The sequence below is a fragment of the Lichenostomus cassidix genome, chromosome 5 (genome assembly GCF_008360975.1).
Source record: "Lichenostomus cassidix isolate B80296 chromosome 5, HeHo_3.0, whole genome shotgun sequence".
Lineage (NCBI taxonomy): Eukaryota > Metazoa > Chordata > Aves > Passeriformes > Meliphagidae > Lichenostomus > Lichenostomus cassidix.
In genome coordinates, this window is record NC_139486.1 from 28,515,413 (window position 1) to 28,529,243 (window position 13,831).

At 34.1% G+C, this 13,831-nt stretch overlaps 1 protein-coding gene across 2 annotated transcripts in view; it reads left to right on the forward strand.

Moving 5' to 3' along the window:
• NOVA1 (NOVA alternative splicing regulator 1) overlaps positions 1-842 on the forward strand; it is a 149,020-nt gene extending 148,178 nt beyond the window's left edge. For both annotated transcript variants that reach the window (XM_085061986.1, XM_085061984.1), the window contains one exon: positions 1-842. This exon is cut by the window's left edge and continues 3,903 nt beyond it. The gene's annotated coding sequence lies outside the window, so the exon portion shown is untranslated.
• The last annotated feature ends 12,989 nt before the right edge of the window (positions 843-13,831 follow it).

The following is a 13,831-nucleotide window of genomic DNA, read 5'->3' on the forward strand; positions in this document are numbered from 1 at the left end:
GCTTTCTATGTCTTTTTAATGCATTCTGTTTCAGGGTCACTTTCAATCAATATTTCATTTACTTACTGAGATTGAATGGGCGCTCTGAGACACAGTGTGCTGTTTATCATACAGATCGGACACCTCACGCCAGCCCGGAGCGTTCCGCCGCGCCGGGAGCTGTCCGTTCAGCACCACCGCTCTGCCGCTCGGAGCCGCATTGCCCTTTTTTTCTTTTTCACCAGGAGCTTTTCTTTCAGCACCACAGCATTGCACTTAGACTTTTTAAACGGCTGCGTTCCTCTTTGGTCTGAAGAACAATTTCGTCTGCACTTCCAGTTATTGCTATTACCTGTAGGACTTTCAATCCTATTTCACCCTTGCCACCCTTTCCCCAAGCAGTTTTAAGGTATCTATTTCTGTGGAAGTCATTTTTCTCATTGAATGATCAGAAACAAAGATAAATTCTAACCTTTAACGGCTCATTCCGACTCATTGCTTACAGTAGATCTAAGCTCTTTTTTCTGCTTATTCGACTCCTTCCAGCTTCCCATCACATCTGTAACAAACTTTTAAAATTATATTGCCACACCACCATGCACAAGCCTACCTGCACAGTAGAAATAGATTATTCCATCACATTCAGATGGTTAACAGAGGTTAGCACGTCCTGTATTTATATATATATATTTATATCGCTTTCTAAGAAAGTGCATATTAATGTTTACTTTAAAGAATGTGTAAATGGTGCTATCAAGAAATCTGATCAATTTTATCCCAGTCTTTTTGTGTACCACTTCGAATGTATGAGATTTATTTTTCTATTGGAAAAAAAAAAAATAAACAGTCTGAAAGCATTACAATTGGTAGATTTTAGTAATTTTACAGTGAATTGAATCCCTATGTCATAGTATCATTAAAAAATTTAAGGATGGGTCATGCAAATTACTATATGCTTATTGATAACGCTCACACATTTCTGTCTGGACACTCTTTAGTCCATCTGCTGACTCCTAAATGTCTGTTTCACTTGAGACAAGATGCCTACGTTCTCCAAATTTTAAATGCTTTGATGTGGATTTTGGGTGGATTGAGGGATATTGTTTACCACATATTCACAAACTGAGACTGGTTTATTCTATAAGTGATAGAGATTCAAATGGTATTTTTTAAATGCAAGAATAACATGGCTTAGCGTGTCCCTATCTGGTGCAATGCAGTCCCTGTACATATAATATGCTGCATCTCTAATAAAAAATGGTTGAAAAATCTTTCATGAAAAGAGAACAATATTATAGTTCTATAAATATGTTTGCTTCCAGAAGTTTTGCATCTTTGTTTTTTCTTCAAAAATTTAATAGTCTATAATAATTTCTTGCAATTTTATGTTGATGCCTTTTGTTCAAAGGGTAAGTACTGTGCTGCTTTAACTGGTTCTTGGCAGGCAATTTTACACACAGCACGTTATGCTTGTAGCTGTATTCATATATTTTTCTCTTAAAATTGTACTTCCCTATTAAAGGATAATTAATTTAGAATTTTTTATTATTTTAAAAGTAAAGTATTTTTTCTATATAGATTAATACAATAACATCTATATTATATAAAGGAAAAGATATTCAGAAAGATTTACATTACATATAAACATATATACTGCTATTTGTAAATGAAACTTTTTTTGTGATTAAATTAAAAAGTAGTATAATTACAGGTTTATAATGCAAATATTGTTTAAACTGAAAACACTCAATATTTTGCTTACAATATATTTTTAGGGATAATTTAAAATGTGTCGCTTTAAAGAAAAAAAGTTTTACAGAATTATAGTGGGTAAGCAGCTGTTTCCACATTATTAGGTCACAGAAGTTCCAATTGCCACATTAATCAAAGTATTGAGACTACCAAATCCATTTCATTTAATCTCATTATTGAATAAACAGCTCTGTAGTGATGCCTGTTTGTACTTGTTTCTCTAATAAAAATGCAACTGTAGCTCTCAACACAAATTAGTTTTAATTATTTAAATGATATGAATTTGTCAAACATAAATAATCTAACACCTGGTTTGCCTTTTCATTTTCTGAAAATTGTGTTTAATGAAAACTAGTAGAGGATGATAATGGGGAATAACAAAGGTAGGTCTATGTATTTATTCCAATTCTATTAATTTTTAAAAAATGCAAATGTGAGTTGATTACAGTCTAGCAGGGTGAAAAAGTAGTCTGTTTTATTGCTATGGAAGGACACAACAGAATACAGCAAAGCAGAAGGATATCTCACATACACTGGTTCTATGCAACTCACTTGTCCTATGCTCGTGTTGGAGAATTGGTGACGATGATTTACAGTTTAGCAATTCTTCTTCTGAATACAAGGGTAACATTACAAAGCGATAAGTGGTGTGGGTTTTAAGACACTTAATCAAGATGCCAAAATCTGCCATAACAGTTACGAATATATGTGAAACGAACCTTCTCAGGCAAAAGAAAAGGCTGAATTTCCCTGTTTTGTCTTTGTTCTGGTAACTTCATTTCAGGAGACCTGCCTGACCATAGAAGAGGAGTACCCTAAGTGTCTGAAGGGTATAATATCATATAAAAGCCAGTTGGTAGCTAACTCCGAAAATGGAGATCCATTTGTTTTCTCCACAGGATAGTATAATTATGTCTGCTGTTCCTGTTTCATGCTACGTTTTGTTTTAAAATATTTGCTATTTAAAATTCTGGATATCGTAACACACTACCCTGAAATCATTTATCACTTAGTTGAGGAAATAAAAAATCCAGTTGTGGTTGTTGGTGGTGGCCTCATATGGCACTTCAAGCAGTGATAATGTGTATGACTTTCTGTATATTAAACTATTCTTTAATATTGATTCTGTTTGTGGTGTATTAACTCTTATCCTTTCTTGGCAAAGGAATTGTGCTAAGCAGATAGTTACTGTCCTAAATCAACAAGGCAATTTTAGAGTCACATGAAGCTGTTGAAACCTACCACTCAGTAGTTTGTCTGCCAGATTAATCATCTTTATTGTTCCTTCTGGAGATGTGTCTCTTCCTTTGTGCAAAATATTTCCAGCAGGCAGGCTTATAGTGAGAACTTATGACACTCCAAGGGTATGATTATGTGACCATCACAGTTATTATTTTGCCCTACATATTAGTAACATAGTCCAAGGTTTCAGAACTTTTTAAAATACAGATTACAGAAGATTTTTCTTAAGCATTTTATGTTACAGAGTGTATTTTCTCACAAAATGTTCCTATAATTATTTTGTATTAGTAGTCCCTTCTTAGAGCTGTTAATTTAAAATTCTTATACTCAATTTTTGCATATCAGCTCCGTTTTTTAGACCCTTTGCAATATTTAATTATTGTTAAATAGTTGTTAAATATTGTTAAATAATCAGTAAATATACTACAGGAAAGGTACAGTGGGACTACTGAGTTAGTGTTGATGTCATTGGAATTCAACTAAATGTCAGCAGTGAGAATAAAATCAAATAACTATGGTATGCAACTACTCAATAAAAATGAGAATTTAATTTAGTTATTTTTATTTTTATAATAGTTTTATAAATTTATAACTTGAAACTATACAAATATAAACTAATAAAAGGCATACGCAATTAAATAGGATGTTTTCAAAGCTCTCACTACATATCAGATGACCTTAGCTTGTAATATAGATACATAAATTAATATAAGTAAAATTATAGTATTATCTTTGTTGATGTTGCATTCAATGCTGCAAAGAATCTCAAGAAACCTTTTTGTTACTGAAGATATTATGATGATAAAAACACCTTTAAGCAACAATATCAGGATAATTGGGTTTAATATTTGTATCTTTGAAACAATATGAAGTTGTATCTCAGTTTTTCAATATATTTCCCTAAATAAGTGGACTTCTTTGTTACTTAATATGAGCTTCTAGTAAAGTGTGTGTGGTTGGGGGGAGGGGAATTAACACTAATATTTGTACTCTAATGTATTGATACAAAGTAAACATCACTTTAAAATCAGTTGCTTGATTTCTCTTCTAAAAGCTCACTTGGCAGTGTGTCACATTCCAGAGTTTTTGAAAACCGGTGAAATTTTATAATAGCCTAACCTGGCAGCAGCTATTCTTGGCACAATACATTTTTCCTCTTTCAGTACCTAGAGGATGTAACACACATCATTGAAACATTTCAATTTCTACTGTGCCTGCTAATTTTAAATTCAGATTGGAGCTTTGAGAACTTTGAGCTTGAAAACATAAAATGTAAACAGAAAAAGGTCATAGTTGAGAACCTCTTTTTACATGACAGTTGATGGAAACATCAGCGATATTGTTGCTAGCCTTCGTGTCTTTTTATGTCAACATTTTAATTGTACAAATATCTGGAAGCCAATATAGCTAGAAGTACTAAATAATTTGCATCCAATTTGTATAAAAATGATCTAATTTGCAGTTTTCCTTAATTTGATCTGAAAGAGTTGGTGTCCTGATATATTGTCTTTGAACTTAATATTACCACATAAACACACCTAAGCATGAGCAGTTGCAGACTGTGAGATGTAGAGGATAAGACTGAAGAAGCAGTAACAGTGATTTTACAAAAGCCACAGGACTGCAAAAGTATATCATAGAGATAGGCTTACAAAAAGAAGAAAATATTTTACTTTTGATTATAATGCTTCAAAGAACAAGTGTATTTTCACTGAATTCTTAGTCATGCCCTGTCAATAAACTCAAACCTCATAGAAATTCATTTTGGTTTTAAAAAAGTGTTTTCAGGTGTCTTGTTATAATCAATTTGCCCTCTGAAATTCAGTTCTTTTCTTCCCTCAATCAAATGACATCACTTGCTGTACAGTGAAAAGAAGGGGAAATTTTGAAACAAAGGCTGTTCCTAATGAGACTGCATTACTTACTGTGAGCCAATTTGATTGCATGTGACTAATGCATTAATTTTATCATTATTGTAGGTCATCAAGACAACTAATGAAGTGTCATCACTATGTATAATTTTAAGTGAGAAATTGGATTATTTTTTGCTTGCAGTATCAATGGGCCTAGTATAGTTCCTGGGTTTAAATGTCTACTCTTTTGCTATATGCATTTGTCTACATTATGTTCAAGCAGAACTCCTGATGAAAGGCACTAATTCCAATTTTTAATGAACATGCATATTTCTATATACAAATATAAAAAATTAAACCTTTAATTCTTGTGTTTAAGCAAAGTTCAAATGGGTATAAAAAAAGGACATGGCGGTGAATAAGCAGTCCAAATTTGCCCACATATAGGCAAGTATATCACTTCTATCTGCAGATTTGTATGTCAATCAATAATATTACTCACAGGCAAACCATAAAGTTCACAGGCACTTGTTGTGGTTTGGTGGAGAATTTGTTTTGAAGGTGCTAAACTGCTCTGTAGTGGTGACCACAATTAATGTAGAAAGCAGTAACAGCTGAAGTGATGGATTCCAGCCCAAGTGAGCAACTTTATAAATGTAATAACTAAAAGACATATGTATGGTCTTCTTATTTTCTCAGACTGAAAATTTAGAGAAGAAAAATCTATTACAGAAAACATGTCAAAGGTAGCTAAGGGATCTCTAAAGTTTCCAGTTTTGGCTTTATGTAAATTCCAGTGAAATCAAGGGAGATTTTTGTTCAAGTGAAAGCACTGGTAAGAAAACTATGACTTCTAGGAACATTGAGGGGTTATTCTGTTAAATTGAAATGATATGATTGAAGTTCAGTCTACTTTCATCAATACTTAAAGTGAGGGGTACTAATTTGTAATTAATCACTAATTGGAATTAGTCACTGTGTCAACCAATCCTGCTCAAAGTTCAATGTTAATAAATGAACATTCCTCACTAGGGTAAACTTTTAGATAGAGATACCAAGGATAAGACTTAAAAAGCGTTTACTTTGTTTAAATAGGAGGGCATTCTCCAGAAATGAAACATTTTCCAGAATCGCACAGTATTGTAATAAATTAACAATATGATTACTAGTGTTTTTTGTTAAAAAACAATTAACAGTTGCTGTTTAAATTTAGACATATATATTTACATTTATCCTAAATGCTGTACATACAAAAATCACTGACTAAACCCTGATAATTTTGCTTCTGTAAAACTCCCTTTCCAGCTCTTCCAAAGATAGTCATTAATTCTGCAACAGTAATAAAGGACACTTGCTGTCATGTCTTTAATATGTATTTTCCTACTAAGCATTTCTCCAATACTGCATTTAATATTTTCTTCCTTCAAAATAAAGAAAAGTTAATATGGGCAGGCCCTAAAAATGCTTCTATAATTATTGTTAAACATTGAATATATACAGCATATGTAATCCTAATACAGCATTGCTCTGGAATGGCATCATCCCCAGTTCTCTCACCTTTAACAAAAGATAAACTGATTGGTCTAATTTTGTTTTCCACTTCCAATATCAGTAACAGAAAAAAAAGGAAATTCTTTAATATAAAGAAGGTGAGTTTGCAAGGTTGCATCATTTATAAGAATGTTTTGCAGGACAGGAAATTACCTGATTGGCTAATATTTACCTTTTTATTTGAATAAATACAGCTGTGTGTGTCTTCAAACTACCTGTCCATTCCCACACACTCCCAAAATACATTTGCTGGGTCTAAAGGGATAAAGTAAATTAAAAAAAATTAAATATTACCCTATCATTAAATTTTGATAGGCATACCTATCTTATCTGACAGATAGAGAAAGAACCTAGCACAGTAAAATAATACCACACAGGTTTCTGAGCTGTAGAATAGGAAGAAAAAAGGCAGTATGTATTTCTAATGTGAGTGTATATATATACATATATATATGTATATGTTTATGGGTTTTGCGCAGAACATATTCCTGGACTGCATGACATTATATTAAAGCCAAAATGCTGTGTTCTCCCTGCACAAATATTTCAAACTTAATGAATTGTAATTTTGACACAGTTTTGTTTCATCAGAATTTTTCTGTCACGTTCACTTGAAATAAGAATGCAAATTCTACAGAAGTATTCAGAAAATTGGAACTGTCTTAGGAGGGTAAGTTAACATCTCCCATATTGTCCCTCAAGGAAGCTGCAAAGAAATAATTTTGGCTACACAGACTCAGGCATTTGTTTAGAAATATAAGACCAACTGTAAATAATTTTAATTTCAGTGTTTCTGAAAATAATTGAACAATACTTCAGTTGAAAGATGCATTACCACCTGAAAAGTCTTTTTTAAAGTTGCAACATGTTGTAGTCACTGATTTTTACACACAGTCCTGACTCCTGGACCACTTGGTTCAGTGTATTGCTGTGTCATAGCTGTGCTGTTTAGGGTAGGGACAGGCAAAGTCAGGCAAGTCCGCCTATGCCCATTGTGTCTGAGAATTCTTTTTATCTGCACAAAAACAAAACAAAACAAAGGCTCATATCACTGACACAAGTCCAGCAATTTATTCATCCTTGGACTGTTCCTCATCATTTTTTTCCAAGTGGATTAAAAGATAGGTTTCCTCAGCACAAAGTCCAAGTGTGGGGTTATGACTACACAGTGTAGGGCATATAGGTTTTGAAAACTTATTTTACAATACTTGAAACAAATGCCCACTTTGGCACATGTCTCTTAGCAAGCAAGCACAGACCTCGCAGAAGCACAGTGTTCGTATACTGTCAGCTTAGGTTTTACAGTAGTTTTCACCTGCTTCAAAGGAGAACACATGCATGAAAAGTTTTCTCCTACATTACCAGAGATTAGTCTGAACTCTGGCATTCATTGTGGCAAAACTTAAACTATTTAGGATAAAATGCTTACTATATCACAGTCTACACAAACCTATTAATAATATCAAATATTCAGCATGAAGTCAAAATAGTTCTGGTAAGGTTTAAAAAGATGAGGAAATTTGAAAATGCAAGTGATGTATGAAAGAAGGTGTAAGTCAATCATCATGACATTGCTAATAAAATATTAGAAAATAACATCCTGGTTGCACAGCAGCTCTTCACTACAACAGAGTGTTTGCTGCAAAAAAGCAATTGGTAACCACCTTCTTCGTAAATGGTGTGGCTTAGGAGGAAACAAAATTTCTGAAGAAAATAAAGTATTTCCATGGATAAGTCTCTCCCTGAAGTACATGAAGCTATTCGCACTGTTCAAGCCAATCTCCTTTTCCCAGGTAATTTTATTGTTGTATAGACTCTAATGAAATGAATATTAATGGATTGAAAGACTTACCTTGATAAGTTATTCAGTGCAAAAAAAATTCTATTTTTTTTTTTTTCATCAGTATTGTAAATCTCAAAATCACTGTTCTCCATGCATCCATCAGTGCTACTGGGGTTAAAAAGGCCTCTGTGTAAGAATCAGTATAATTTGGTCCTACATAAGGAAAACATAAGAAAAGTGGAAGTGTTATCACTTTGATTACTGGTTTTGCAGTAGTACCCATGTTGTATAATGTGTTCTACCCACAGTTGAGGCACTGTAGGCTGGCACTTGTCTCAATGAGATGAGTGGAATTTGCAATTCAGTGAGACCTTTTAGAGAAAGCAAAGGACAAAGGCATGTGTAAAGAGACATATGAAAGAAAATATCACTAAGTGCCACATTATTCCTTCTAGGCCCTATTCCATAATCAATTTGAATAAGTTAATTGATGTAGATACAGTTCAGCCTGGCAGAGATGATAATCTTAATTAGGAAAAATGGTCACACTGCAGGGATATAGACTGCAACTAGAGGTGTACTTGAAATAAAGATCTGATGTTATCAGTTGAGGAAATTGTTTCTAGCTCCTGCATATAAGGCTCATTTATCAAAACCCCAAATGTTCTGACAGTTTGCATTGTACAAGTCACCTGTACAAGTCACCTTTGAGGCAATACTCTGGTGCCTTGTTAAGGAAATATTATTCCTGCCTGTATTCTTTCCTGCATAGAAAAGTCTAGAACCCAACCAGCATACCCACCCCCAGGCTTGGGTATGTAAGATGTCTTCATCAAATGTAGCTAACTTAAAATAGAGGTATATCCCTTATATTTAGGCACCATTACATAGTTTTGTGTGACAGCCCAAGACTGTTGTTTGGAGATACTAAATTTCTTTCTGAGCATCATTAGTACTCACTTTTTCATTTTCACTGTGTATCAGTGGAAATAATTCTTTGATAAGGTTGTTGTTCTGATAACGTTGTAGCACTCAGCTTTGTCATGAGGACAGTTCCTTCCTACTCACATTTTTACAATAGATCTATGCAACTGAAATATCACAAAGTTTTAATGATTATATGCTCAAAAATTTATCAGTAGATGTCACTTGTGTGATATAACACCAGTTAAATTTCAAAAGAGGTTACAATTTTGAGCACCTGCAATAAAGCCAGAGACCGGAAATTACATTGCTTGGCATTTATGTAATTACGTGTTCTGGTTTAGAGGTTTACATACATCACCACTACCACTGTGGTGGTGAAGTATGAGCACTTCACCATTTCAGATGGATTCACAGTCATCTTACTAAAATTCTTCTTTTACCCCATGCCACCAAACGAAAAAATAAAAAAATCTACTCACAAGGTGATCCTGCCTAGATCTGTGAGGGAGGCAGTTAGAACATTTCCACCAGAAAGTCATCATACCAGATGCAGAGACATCAAGGAGCAAGTAGAAAAGCAGAGTGAAAAACCTTATGGTTTGCTGTATTCCTAGCAGTAATCTCTAGGAGCATGGTAATACACATAATAGCATTAATGTAGCCTAGGTAATGAGTAAAACCCAGCTGTTTGTAGTTCTAGCAGGATTATGTTAAATTAATTGGGGAAAAAAGCATACAACCACTTCAAACCAAACCAAAAAAAAAAAAAAAAGGATCAAAATTACATTAATTTTGCTTTCAACTTGTATTTCAAAAATGCATTAAGAATTTTTGCACTCTAACACAGCCATCAAATTTGAAGTGCTTGATGGAATAATAACTTCTTGGGAGAGAGGTAAGATTCATATTGGAGTGCAATAATGTGAAAAAAAAGCTGGTCTTGTTTTAGAAGAATTGAGTCCGTTTTCACTTCCATTTTGTGTTCAGTAATATATATGATGTGGCACAGCTGCCAAGACAAAGATCTTATTCCCTGGACCTTTTAGGCTGTTGAATTTTTAACCATCTTATAGATAGGATTCTGTTCAATAACTGTCTCTGATGATTTGGCTTTAGTAGGCTAACTTGCAGGTGACTAAAACCTTGGATTTCAGAAAATAGAATAGAGATTTCTGTTTCTTTTCTTTGTTCTTGGACCTTAGGAATTACCAAACACATCTAGGTTTAAACTGTATAGTTAAATTAGTAGTTGTCTGTTGTGCTATTCAGTATGACATTACTTTAGGTTATGCCAATTTCTGTTAAAATAAATTGTAAACCTTCAAATTTGTGAGGACTGTGAGATATATAAAGATACAAAGAAGTATGCTAAAAGGCCAAATAAAATGGTTTACTCTTTGCTCTCTTGGAGAAGAAAAGATTTAATTTCAAAATTCAAAAAATTTTTCAAAAATTACCTAATATTTCAGGTCTTTTGGACTGCTTACTAACTCTTTTAGTGACAGAAAAAATAAAATATTTTCTTGGTCTCTATTTAAAATACAATCTATTGAGAGACAAGTTTTGGAATGGGCTGTGACAAAAGAGCTTAGACAAGCTGAAGAGTGGGACATTGCACATGTCTTGGGTGAAGTGTAATGGGTGTGACAATCTTTAAGGAAAATAGAGCTTCATAAGCTTTGATAACAAAATAAAATTTCCTCGAGTTATGTAAAGCCCTAGAAGTCCAGTTGTCTTTGGGTGCTGTCCTGCTTTCTTTTCAACCACAGAGGCCCACAGCTGTTAAGATTTCTCTGTCTGAACATCTTAGAAATTTCTGCTACAACCACTTATAGTGCAAAGAGGAAATATTTTTCACGTTCTAAATAGTGGCTAGCAACTGCTGTATTTGTCCAGAAAGTAGAAGGGATTCACTGTTTTTCCACTCATCCTTGAGGAGGTTGAATGTGTATCAAACTACAAGAATCATCAACTATCACCAGGAGATTGCACTAAAGGCATACCACACCAGTATTGGAGGTAATGCTGTCACATTCAAGAAATAGCATTCTTTGAAAAGCTAAAATTCTGCTACTTTCCATCTTCAGAATCACTAGCCCACAAAATTCTTTCATCTCCCTCATTGTCTCCATGATCACAAAATATTTTAATTTGTACTTAAAAAACTATTTTCCCACTCAGAGGAAGTCTAGGTGATTCTAGAAAACATGGATTCAAACTATTAGTTTTAGGACTAGTAAAGCAGCTCACTTGACCATTTTTTTTAATATAAAAGATGGGTATCAACTTTACTGCTCCATTACATTCTCTAATTAAGTCTTTTAATGCATGATCTTGCTAACCCTGAGGCTCTATGGTCAGGAGCAAGTTTGAAGCAGCAGTAGTGGCTCACTGTAAGTCTGATAGCCTGCTTAGGTTCTCTGCTGCATTCACTAATGCACACTTGCTGATAACTAATTTTTTTCAATTGAATTTTGCACATTTCTAGATTAATACCCTCCATGACTTCCTCTTGGAGGTTATCCCTCAAGTCTTTTAGTCAGTCATTTTTCATGGTACCCAATCTAAATTTTCCTTGTCATTGTCATTTATCTCCTTCAAATTTTATAGATTTTTCTCTCATTGACTACTTGATAACATGAAAGAAAGTGAACAGATGCTCCCACTAAACAATTAAAAGTGAATGCAGGTTTAATGATGGAAAAAAAGAAGAAATTATCTCTTTTCTTCTTCACATGCATGGATAATTCCCACACAACAAATGGAGCGAATTTCCATTAAATCGTGTATGTGAACTGATTACAACTTGGTTTCAGGCAAATAGCAGAAAGTCTTTCAGAGGTACATGCATACTTTTGAGAAAATAAGAATACCAACTTAATCCAAAAAATGCAAAGCCTGTAGTCTCAAAATATTTTTAATTGTACAATTCCCTGAGAATTGCTTATGATTGAAAGGGTCTATGTATCTCCATAGCCACATACAGCCTTATGTCTATGCCATGTATAAAGGATCAGCTAGGATAGATACTAGTCACTAGTTTCAGCATTAACATAGGGAAATATCTTTGCTGGTACACAGTTATACCCAATATTGCATTTACTTAATCAAATTATGTGTTTTACAGACTAATTCAGTTGAACTAGTGAAAACTTATCTGGAAGAGGACATGCCAAATTTTTGGTAATTCTTTCCTGATTTAGAACGAGATTTAAGAGCATCCACATGAGAAAATATATATAAAAATATATTTGATAATAACTTGATCTAAAGCAAACTAAAAATCATGTTTCTGCTTTTTCCATCCAAGGTCTACAAGTCATCTCAAGGGACAAGAGATTTCAGACCTCCTATTAAAAATGTGTGTAAGGCTCAGCGACAATCTGACTCGGGAACAGTACTGCTTTTCACAGTCTTAGGATCTAGTTTGAAAGGTACCTAGGCAATTACAGACTGAAGCAGGCTCTTAATTTTTGGAAACACCCATTAAACTCGTGTTTAATGCTTTTGAGATCACACTAGGCATCTACACCTTTGGGCAACTAAATACTCTTTACAAATCCAACCATTAGGTTGGGCTTTCATTACTCTCTCTGGTTTTAATGCAAAAGCTAAATTAGAGTCTCTCCTCCTCAAGCACCTATTCTTCCCTCTTTTCATCCAAAGTATATGGCCTTTCCCGTCTTATAGTAAAGCTAATAAAGCTAAAGGAAGCATTATTTCCAGAATTAAATTTAAAAATTGCTAAAAAATACTCCAAAGACAGTAAACAAAAAGAGCAGTATTTTGACACAGGTTGTTTCAGTGCACAGTTTACCTCAGACAGCTTTATCATCACAAGTGAGGCAACAAGCTGCAGCACACATGGTAGGAGTATTTCTTGAGGCCAGATTGCTTATTCATTAGTTTCCTGTTTCTCAAAGATCCATCCAATAGAAGTTCCTTAACTATTCTGTATCTACCAGATTCCTGATAATGTGATTTCCTTCTTTATTTTGTAAAAAAAATGTTATATGAAGTAGACCTTTTCTGTCTATGGTATTTTTAAAATATTTCTTTATTTGTGCATTTGATTCACTGCCTGCTTTTTTATTCAAAGGGGGCCTGATTTAAGCCAATAGATGTGAAGGAAATTACTCTGATGAGCTTTGGAATATTAGCTTAGAAATTACATAGCACATTTTTCTTGAGCTATAATTAGTCAGTTGTCCTTTCTAGTGAGCTGTTTCAAAGTCTTTTACAGTTGATTTTTTACAGCCCTTGTCGAAGGTTGTTAACCTATGATATGATCTCTTCTAAATACAGGATAGTACACAGCCCTCAGAGGCATTTGCTCATTGCATGCCTCTAGGGGTTAGACACTTAATCATATCCTATCAACATCAGTGAAAATAAATGCAGAATGTACCTCATCAGGTACTGAATCAGAAAATAACATATTTTTCGAGGTTGGAAGGGAACTTTTGAGACTATGCAGTGCAATCCCACTGTTTGAGCAAGGTCAACTGAAGCATTTGCTGAATTTCAAAAGATTCCTATCTGCTCTATTCTCCAGCCTGTTTATATCCCTCTGAATGGTGGCACACCCAGCTAGTATATTATAGCCATTTCTCCAGGTTTTATATCAAACCTGATCAGGATGGACCCTTCCCCATCACTCAGGTCACCAGTGAAGATGTTAACTAGTATTGGTGCCAGTATTTGATCCCTGGAGTATGCTGTTAGTGACTGACCTCCAATGGGC